At 47.2% G+C, this 9,687-nt stretch overlaps 1 protein-coding gene and 1 non-coding gene across 2 annotated transcripts in view; one reads left to right on the top strand and one right to left on the bottom strand.

Annotated features, from left to right (window-relative positions):
- LOC117997523 (histone H2B type 1-C/E/F/G/I) overlaps nt 1–9,687 on the bottom strand; it is an 881,166-nt gene that overhangs the window by 230,403 nt on the left and 641,076 nt on the right. The window lies entirely within an intron of this gene.
- TRNAS-UGA lies at nt 7,113–7,194 on the top strand. The gene has a single exon. It is a non-coding gene; the product is annotated as a tRNA-Ser (tRNA).

Below are 9,687 nucleotides of genomic sequence, written 5' to 3'. Positions count from 1 at the left end.
GGGGGGCGGCCGGGGCTCCGCCTGCGGGCGGGAGGGGGGCGGCCGGGGCTCGTCTGCGGGCCGGGGGGAGGCGGCCGGGGCTCCGGGGGGGCGGCCGGGGCTGCCGGGGGCGGCGCTGCTGGACCAGCCGGCTCGCGGCCGCTCCGCCCCGCAGGTTCATTCCGACAGGTAAACCGCGGGTGACGGCGTCCCGGCCTGTGCGGCTCGGCCCGGGCGACAGAGTCGCCTTCTGCTCCCGGGACGCGCTCGGCCCTGCGGACGCGGACGGCTGAAAGCTCGATGCGAAGCCCCTGCCGTCTCCGGGGCTTTGACTTGGCTCCTCCCGGCAGCAGCTGTGAGCCTGTCCCGAACCCCCGGCGGTGTCGGCTCCCTGGTTCGCGAAGGGGACAGGACGCGGGCAGGACCGGAGCGATCCCAGACGGTCAGGCCGAAGGCTGGGGACAGAAGCCAACCATCTTTACCGGGAGTGGACACTCGCGGGCGTCAGGGTTTGAGCCACAACGAGGCCCCGGGGAGGTATCGGCGTTCCCCCGAGATCATTTCCGTGGCAGAAAGACATCTGGTTGGGAAGGAGATGCTTCCGGAAGAGGCGCAGGTGACAACCGACGGCGGGAGACAGCGGCTCTGAGTCACAGGGCTCGTGTCCCGGTGTCTCAGCCGCTCCTCCCCTCTCGCCGGAGGCCCCTGGCCCTCCCCCCAGCGGCAGAAAGACAGTGAAACTCTCCTGCCAAGTGGGGTAAATAAGGTGCTTTCCAGAAGCCTCAGGAACAGGAGACACGGACTCGTGAGGGCTTTCAACACAGTTGAACGTCAGGTCCTTGCAACAAATTCACAACGAGTATTGGCAGGGGCTAGGGCTCCTACCGAGTTCTGAACTCTGAGCAACAACAGCAACAAAGCAGATATAAATAATTGAATAAATAAACGGGGGAGAAGAGACATCTGGGAAGTAAATGAAATGCCTAATGAGTGAACAGGAAGACTCCATACCAATTCCTGCAGCCTGGTTCCAGCATCTTTCTCGATGTGCAACCAACCTCAGTCTGCAGGGGAATCTCCAGTGCAGAAGAATTCCAAATCACCTAACTCCACACTCCTTAATTGTGGGCTCTGTCTGCACAGTGGTTGCTTTCCAAAGAGTACAGCATGGGAAGGGAGAAAAAGGGCAAGCGATGGAAGGAAACTGACAAACACAATTTCAGCCAGGGACCAAAGTCAACTTCGGCCACTGCTGAAGCCATTTTTGATAGTATATACCCTTGACCCTGTATAAATGATGAACATGAAAATGGCACTTTACTTCTGTGAGCTCCCTCGCCCAAGCCCATAACTCCTGCTTGATTATGAGAAAAACTTCGGACACATCAGGGGCATTCCACAAAACACCTGAGCAGGACCCCAAACTGTCAAGATCGTCGAAAACAAGGAAAGTCTGAGAAAGTACCGCAGCCAAGAGGAGCCTAAGGAGACAGAATGAGTAAATATAATGTGGTATATTCTCAATAGGATCCTGGAACCAAAGAGGACATTAGGTAAACCAGGGAAATCTGAATAATTTTTGGACTTTAGTTACTAATAATGTATAAATATTTGTTCATTGATTGTAATAAATGTGCCACACTCATGTAAGATTTTAATCACGGGAGACACTGAGTGTGGGGTATATAGACACTCTCTCTTCTATCTTCCCAAATAAGTAGAAACTATTGCTTTGGGGAATAAGAACAAGAAAGTGGCCAAATGAAATTATTTCTTCAAAGTGAATTCAAAACTCTGGTTTGCATGCACACCAGCACAGTTCCCTCCCCTTTTAACTAATGAGCCACATTATCGGACCCAGTGCTCTGGCCTGAAGAGCCCACCGTGGTCCTCAGGGCAGAGAGACTCGGAGGAATTCGTGTGCCATGCCCACTTCTGTGTTCAGTGCTGTGCGCACAGCATTAGGCAGGACACCAAGCCCTGGCTCTGCCTCAGAGATTTGGGGCTAATAATGATGGGATAGACTAAAATTATGAATACATGAGTTAAGGGGACCTGCAGGTGGCTGGAGGTTAATCGCATATTCTTCAAATAAGGATAAAACCCGGATGTTTACGTTTGAGCAGAGATTGACTGTTTTGAAGGGTGTCTTGGCTCACACTTTTTCATAGAGAAGATGCAAGATGCAACACAGTCTATGGACTGGTTCTCTGGGCCGCAATCTATAATGAAAGTAAAAGAGGAGATTTGATGGTTTGATGGTGGACTGAGACCTTGGTTCGGGACACAGCTGCAAGGTTGCTTTAGGCCTCGAGGGCCGAGACTGAACCGGGCATGTCAGGGAGCATCACGGATGACTTCAGGGAGCACTGGAGACTCCACATGGGCTTTCAGCCTTGGGGGCATGGTAAGTTCCCTGCAAGACTGAGGTCAGTCCCACATCAGAAAAGTCGCGGGTACTAGTCTCTGGGAATTGCTTTGAAGTATGCATGCTCATTCATAGGCATCTTATTTATTTCCCCCCAAACAAAATACAACTGAAAGACTCTTCTCCTCTTTCCCAAGATAAAGAAGTCATTAGAGCAAAGATTCATAGTATATGTTTTTGGCCCTAGATTCTAGATCATATTGAATAAAATATGTGAAACCCCTTTCCCACAAAGGTGCTCCTAGATGCATACATATATCTTTTTGCAAACTATTTCAGAGTGTTTGTGGAATGCTTAAAGTCCATAGGCCCTAGGCTATGAATATTCTGCATTTGGAAATTTTCTATGTCACCTAACCTAATTTTTAACTAACTAAAAACAAATTCTCTAAGTAGAAATTAAGCATCATACTGCTAAAGTAAAATCACTTTTTAATCGTGGCTAAATTTTTCATTAGTCTTCATCTTGTAGATTAGGTCCAAGTTGCATCCATGACCGAATGCAAAATACTAGTCGGACTAGTTCTCAGAGGGCTGTTGGGGTGCAGATTCCTGATAATGCAGTTTGGGGAGACTTGACTCAGACATAAGTAGGTCACAGGCTCATTTTTATCACAGGATAGCTGGATCTTACTACAGCTTCTCCTTGGCCCCACTGAGAGGAACCCCTTGAATTCTGGTCTTCTTCATGTACCGTCCAAGACGTAGGCATGTGAATGGAAGGCAGATGCCAGACAGCCTTTTTCTCTCATAACTCCCAGTGAATTTTCTAAATCCTGCGTCATTTAAACCTAGTTTCCTTGGGCTTTTTCCCTGTCCACTCACAGAGGCCCTGTTACCCCCAAGTCATAAGTATCTCATAAATTATATTCCAGCCAGAAGGCCTTGCTGTTCCTGAAAATCAAGAGATAAAGTAGAAAAGACCCCAGAGGAAGATGTAGAAAATCTGAATAACAATGGAACATTATAATCAAACCTAAGTAAATATTGACTGCATAAAACAATGTGAATGCCTTCTAGAGGAGAAAATAAATGTAGAATTCAAATGTATGCAAACGATGAATTTAGATATCCCTCAAGAGAGGGATGAATAGAATTACATTTGTCTAATGTTAAGTCTCTTGCATTGTCTGGGGAAATGGTAAAATATCAATATAAGAATTGTTTGGTCAGGACTATATGTGATGATCTCCAGGCTCACCATCAAAAGAAAATCAAAGGCAGATGCAACTTTCATGTGACTGCCCAGGAAATAATAGAATAATGTAGACCTAGTCAATCAATATACAAGCAGACAAGATATAAAAGGGGAGCGTAAAAGGACAGGATGATAAACAAAGTGGGATATACCAGAAGGGACAGAAAACTACACATAGTAGGGTAATCATTTTAACCTAAAACATGCTCAGCAATCTGTTGATGGGGGTGGGGCAGGAGGGAGCTTCTGGGGCGCGGTTCTGACCTGAGTGGGATCACACGGATGTTCCCCGTGTGACGAAGCATTGAAGCGTGCGTTTAACTTCCATCCACCTCTCTGCATGCATGTTCCCAAGAAAGACACACAGAGAGAGTTAAAAAACCACACAAAAGCCCATCTAGTCCCCAGTTGGCAGTGTTTTCCAAGTGGCTTCACTGTGAGAATATGTGTAGATGAGTAAAAATGGTGGCATCGTGGTGTCTGACTGGTCTCAGGTGGTTTCCAAGCGGTTCACTCAGGGCTGGCTTCCTGCCAGCACCCTTGGGCAGGAGATAGGTTTTCCTGATCCTTTTTACCACTCCAAGCTCAAGTTTGGTTCCCATCATGACTGTTTGGATGATTCTCTCACTCCAGGCCTTCAGGGATCACTCTATCTTCTGAGTGACGCCCACGGGGCGAGGAGGTGGAGAGCCCGGGGCAGAGCCTCCGCCAAGTCTTCTTCTCAGGGTGACATCCCTTTTGGACAGGTGCCACTCTCCTGCTGTACTTGATTAAAAATTGGTCTATTTTAATTTATAAGAAAAACCTTTCCCTAACTAAACAAGGCAAAGAGCAGAAGACCTTACTCTGAAAACACTATAACTGAGATGATCTGTTACAGAGCATTTTAAGGGTTTTTGTTTGGTGCTGATCGTCTTGTGCATCTGAGAAAGTACACCCCTCAAAAAACTGCAACCTATACATTCGTTTGTTGAGGACTATTTCTCAAAATCTGAACATCGGAAAGGCAGTCTCTTCCAGCCACAGCCTCACCATCGTAGCTGGCTTTGGACTTCAATCTCCCAAATTATTTATCAGATTATTATTATTATATCATCATCATCATTATAAATTATACAACATTTAGTTTTAAAAGCAAAATGGATTGACAAAACCTATTAAAAAATAAATCAACAGGGGCACCTGGGTGGCTCAGTTGTTAAGCGGCTGCCTTCGGCTCAGGTCATGGTCCTGGAGTCCCGGGATTGAGTCCCGCATGAGTCCCGCATCGGGCTCCCTGTTCGGCGGGGAGCCTGCTTCTCCCTCTGACCCTTCCCCCTCTCGTGTGCTCTCTGTCTCTCTCATTCTCTCTGTCTCAAATAAATAAGTAAAATCTTAAAAAAAAAAAAAAAGATTAAAAAAAAATAAAATAAAAAGTAGTCCCTTTGGACAATGACCCCTTGAGCCCATGTTTGGCTACTGAGTAATACTGACGTCTTGTATCTAGAGAATACATCTTTCTCGGCCCAGCAATAAAATCACTATTTCTGCTTCTTCATTTTAAAAACTTCAGTAATGATGTATGCTTCAAATCACAGAAAAACAAAGGAGAAAAATAACCCACAACGCTCAAACCCAATATTTGGCATATTTCCCCCAATTCCAAATATTTATAAAGCAAAATTGTACATAATCAAGGTCATATATTACATATAGTTTTAATCTAGTTCCTTTCACTTAACATTTTATCGTGGGCTTCTTCCCTGAGCTATCACAGCCTCTTCCAAAATATTGTTTTCAGTAGCTTTGCAATGGTCTTCCAGCTATATATAACGTAAGCTATATAATCATCCCCCCCATTGTTGGAGATGTTTTAATCATGTTATTATTATAACTAAAAGTATCGTATAAGTCTTTGCACATAAATGATTTCCTTTAGTTTGGATTATTTCCCTAGAAGAGTTTTCTCCAAAATAAGTTTGCCCTGTGGAAGCACTGGGAGCAGCGGTTCAGAAGTGCTACCCCGAACAAGGCCCTTGTTCCAGGCGCCTGGGGAAGGGAGCTCTGTTAGCATGCTAGGGCTGCCCTAACAAATTACCATAAAGTGCGTGGCTTAAAACAACAGAAATCTACCTTCTCACAGCTCCAGAAACCAGAAACCCAAATTCAGGGTGTCTGCAAGGTTGTTTCTAGAGGGTCTGAGCGTAAATCTCTGTCATGGCTTCCTCCCTGGCCTGCCTGTGTTTGCAGCTTCATTGCTCCAATCCCTGCCACCTTCTGACCTGGCTGTTGTCCCCGTCTGTCTGCTTCTGTGTGTCTCCAAATCTCCCTCTCCTTGTAAGGATACTATCATTGGATTTAGGGCCCGACCTAACCCAGAATGACCTCACTTGACCTTGACTGCAGTAGCAAAGACTGTTTTCAAATGAAGTCGCATTCCCAGGTGGGAGGGGAAAGGATTGCAGCGCATCTTCTTGGGCGACACACTTGAGCCCAGCCCAGCAACAGTCCTCTCTTTGCCTGCCCCAAGCAAAAACAGATATGGGAGCGTTAACTCCTAGACTTGGAGGACCTCGGACCTGAAAGGTTTCTCCTGATTGTATCTGAAAGTCTGTCTGAGTCGACTGTGATGGTGTTTTGATCAATTCCCAGGGCTCAATCCTATGGTCCCTAAATTTTCCATTCAAAGAAGAACCCAGTTCTACAGTGTGTCACTGAATCAGGTCTACTGGTAGGAACAATTCTATTAATACAGCTAGATTTCATTGGCATTCACAGCCTCCTGTGTGTGTGTGGGGGGGGGAGCGCAGAGAATGTCCTGAGTCTGCAAAACCTGTTGTCCGAGCCGCTTCTCCCGCATCGGCCAGGCTCCCGCGCTTGCGGGCTTCCTTCTCTGGGGAGGCGAGGGGCAGGGACGTCCCCAGCGTCTCCTTCTGCTCCTGGGCCCTCCCTGCCCCCTCCCAGCCGGCACCCCCGCCCAGGTCGGGCTTCAGCCAGTTCTTCTGAAGCGGGGAAAGGGCAAAGCAGTTGAAGGCCATCGAAGACATTTAGGTTTTAGTGTTTAACGCGGAAAGGAAACGCGAATGACTCCCGGTCCTTCCAGCCCGCTTCCAGGCACCACGGGCGTGTGCAGGTCCGAGGTCGCTGGGGCCACCACCTGCTCCAAAGTCCCTCCGGGCGGGGGGGGGGGGGGGGGGGGGGGGGGGGGGGGGCCCCCCCCTCCCCGCCCCCCCCGCTTGGGGGGGGGGGGGGGGGGGGGGGGGGGAGTGGACAGTCCCCTCTCGGCTCCCAGCGCTTCTCTGAATTCCCCCCGCCCCGCTGAGGTTGGATCTGCTTATGGGCGACGCGTTTCATCCAAGACTGAGAAGCCCCGAACGGACGCAGGCGATTCCGTGTTCGCAGACCACACGCCAAACCATCTGTCCCTACATCATATTGCAGTGTAATGTCGCCTCACGGCGAAGGACGGGCTGGTGCCTATTAGGTGGCACACCTTCAAAGTCGCCAACAACAGGCACCTGCCAGCAGGTAGTCGTGGCCGAGTGGTTAAGGCGATGGACTTGAAATCCATTGGGGTCTCCCCGCGCAGGTTCGAATCCTGCCGGCTACGGTTTTACCCCGAAGTCCGGTCCATTTGCCGCCGAACAAAACGGAAACTTGTGCGTTCTAGTCTCGACTGCTGGTCTCACTCTGCGTTGCCAGTTACCTATTTCTCTGGGGCAGATAATCTCTCCCTTCAATCCAAACACCACTGTGTCTGAAACATTGACCCTCAGTCTCAGCTGTGGGGGTGTGAACGTCACTTAATATTATACCCGTTTTGAGGAAGGCTACTCCTTTTCCTCAATTATGCGTCCTAGCCAACTTGGATTCTCAGCATCAAAGTCAGATCCCCATGCTCTCCTGGAGTGGAGGTGTTTTCGTTGCCACCATCTAGAGTTCAAGATGCGTAAAGCAGTATTTACTCTAACAGCTATCATTTTTTTGAATCCTTACTATGTCCCAAGCACTGAATTAGCATCATATGCGTTACCTCATTTGATTTAATCACCAATATAACCCTTTGGCCTTGGTGATATCAGTCCCATTTTACAGAATAAGAAACCGAAGCTTGACTTGCCCAACACTGCCCAGTAAAATGGTACCTAGACCAAGGACTTTCTTAAGTGTGGTTGTGAGGTTGCTTTTCACAGATACTGCAGGGAACACACTTTTTAAAAACCAGTGGTTAGCGACTCAATCCTTCTGTAGTTTATACACAGGAATGACTTTCGTATCAGTCCCTACTTATCAAGCATGTGTTACAGACCTATTTCCAAGTGCTTCATGTGTGTTAGCCTGCACGATCACATTCAGACGAAGTGAATACTATTATTACCCTTAGTCTATAAATCTGAAAACTGACACCCATAGGAGTAAAATAATATGGCCAAGGTCACCCAGCTAGTAAGTGGCAGGGCTGAGTTTGAACTCTTAGTTTGTGTCTATACCCAGGGAACCAAAAGTTGGGGCAGGTGTGGGGGCAGATCAGGGGATGCTTCCATTGCTATTGTCTACAGCTGGAAATTAATGTTACTGCCTTACTCTTATTCAGATTTTTGCTTCCATAGATAAGTCTAAGTGGTTGGTCTGGAGTATGAGGTTCTTACCGATTGTGGATTAAGTGTTCTGCTAGCCCAAGTTTGGGGAATATCTTTCGACAGCAATGAGGTGTTATCTGTTCTTGAATGATAATAAGTGATTGCTATTGTAGCTTCATATGAATGATTAGTTTATAAAGAAGAGCACCACACCCATTCTATCTTCTCAGCCCGAACACTCCAGAGTCCAAGAGTGGGAAAGTTTGGTTAAACCACAGGACATGGATTTAAGGCTTTGGCTGCCAAGCCCAGGAATACTTCTACTTTGAGACTAAAAGCAAAATCCATGTGGCGCCCCATACAAAAGCCATCAGGGAAGCCTGTTCATTCTGGTAAACGGGGTATTAAACTTTCTCAGCAAGGGAGAATCTTAGTCTGAAAGAGTTTCAGTGCCTCGAGGAGGGGACTTTCAGGGCCAGGATTAGTCATAGGATAATTTTAGAGCAGAAGTTGCAGAAGGAGATCTGTGGCAACAGTGATCAGAATATGTAAACTAAGTAAATGACTGGGACAGTCAGTGGTCTTATCTTTGGAATGTGAGTCCATGTGGAATTACTCCATGATACTGCCATAAAATCTATAAATAAAGTGAAATACAAAGAAGGTGAGCTCAGGTAGTTTGTCTCGCACACCGTGGTCTGGTACGCTTTATCTGTTGTGTGTGGCATGGAATCACATCTGCAAGTTTTGGTTCCGTTTCATTACTTGTCTGTTTTGGTCCCAACATAACTAGAAATGAGAGTCAAACAACAGGATGTAAAGAAGTGGGATTTAAAAATAAAAAATGAAAATCAGATCAGTTAGAGAAAACCTCCCAAATCAAATAGCACAGTTTCCTGCTGGTACTCACCATGTTCAATGTCTCCGTCTCTTTAGAGACTCCAGGGGAAGGTTTTCTGGTTCGTGCCCTCTCTCTTCATACCTTCTCCTGCACATTCAGGGACCAAGAACATTTATCTGGGCTTTTTGGTTGATTTGGGAAACAAAGCATGAATTCAGAGACTCAGTACTCTGATTTGCATGCAGGTGAAAGTGGAAAGAAAAGGTCCAGGTAGGGACAGAGCTTTTGGTTATAGAAAAACAAAACAAAACAGTCCCCCTCCCCACATACACACATAGGAGGAGGAGGAAGAATGGGATTTGGAAGGAGCAGCCACCAGGGTGTCAAATACTGGAGTGTCACCCCTCTGGCCCACTCTTATTCTGAGCTTCCTGGGTCATAGAAGTCCCCCAGTGCCTTCACTCTCATTCTGACAGGCATTTTCCCACTATTTCCACTCTTCAAAATAAGCCACAGATGTTAAGGCATTTCTTAAAGTCCACCCCCTCCAGGAGGGCATTTGGATTGCTTCTAATTTGGGCTATGATAAACGGCGCTGTCATGAATATTCTCATCCGTGTCTTTCAAGTGAACAGAAGGAGGGATTTTTGCTGGGGAGATATACTCATGGATGAGACTGTGG

The sequence above is a fragment of the Mirounga leonina genome, unplaced genomic scaffold (genome assembly GCF_011800145.1).
Source record: "Mirounga leonina isolate KUSES-001 unplaced genomic scaffold, KU_Mleo_1.0 Mir_366, whole genome shotgun sequence".
Taxonomy (NCBI): domain Eukaryota; kingdom Metazoa; phylum Chordata; class Mammalia; order Carnivora; family Phocidae; genus Mirounga; species Mirounga leonina.
This window is presented reverse-complemented; position numbering and strand designations above follow the sequence as displayed.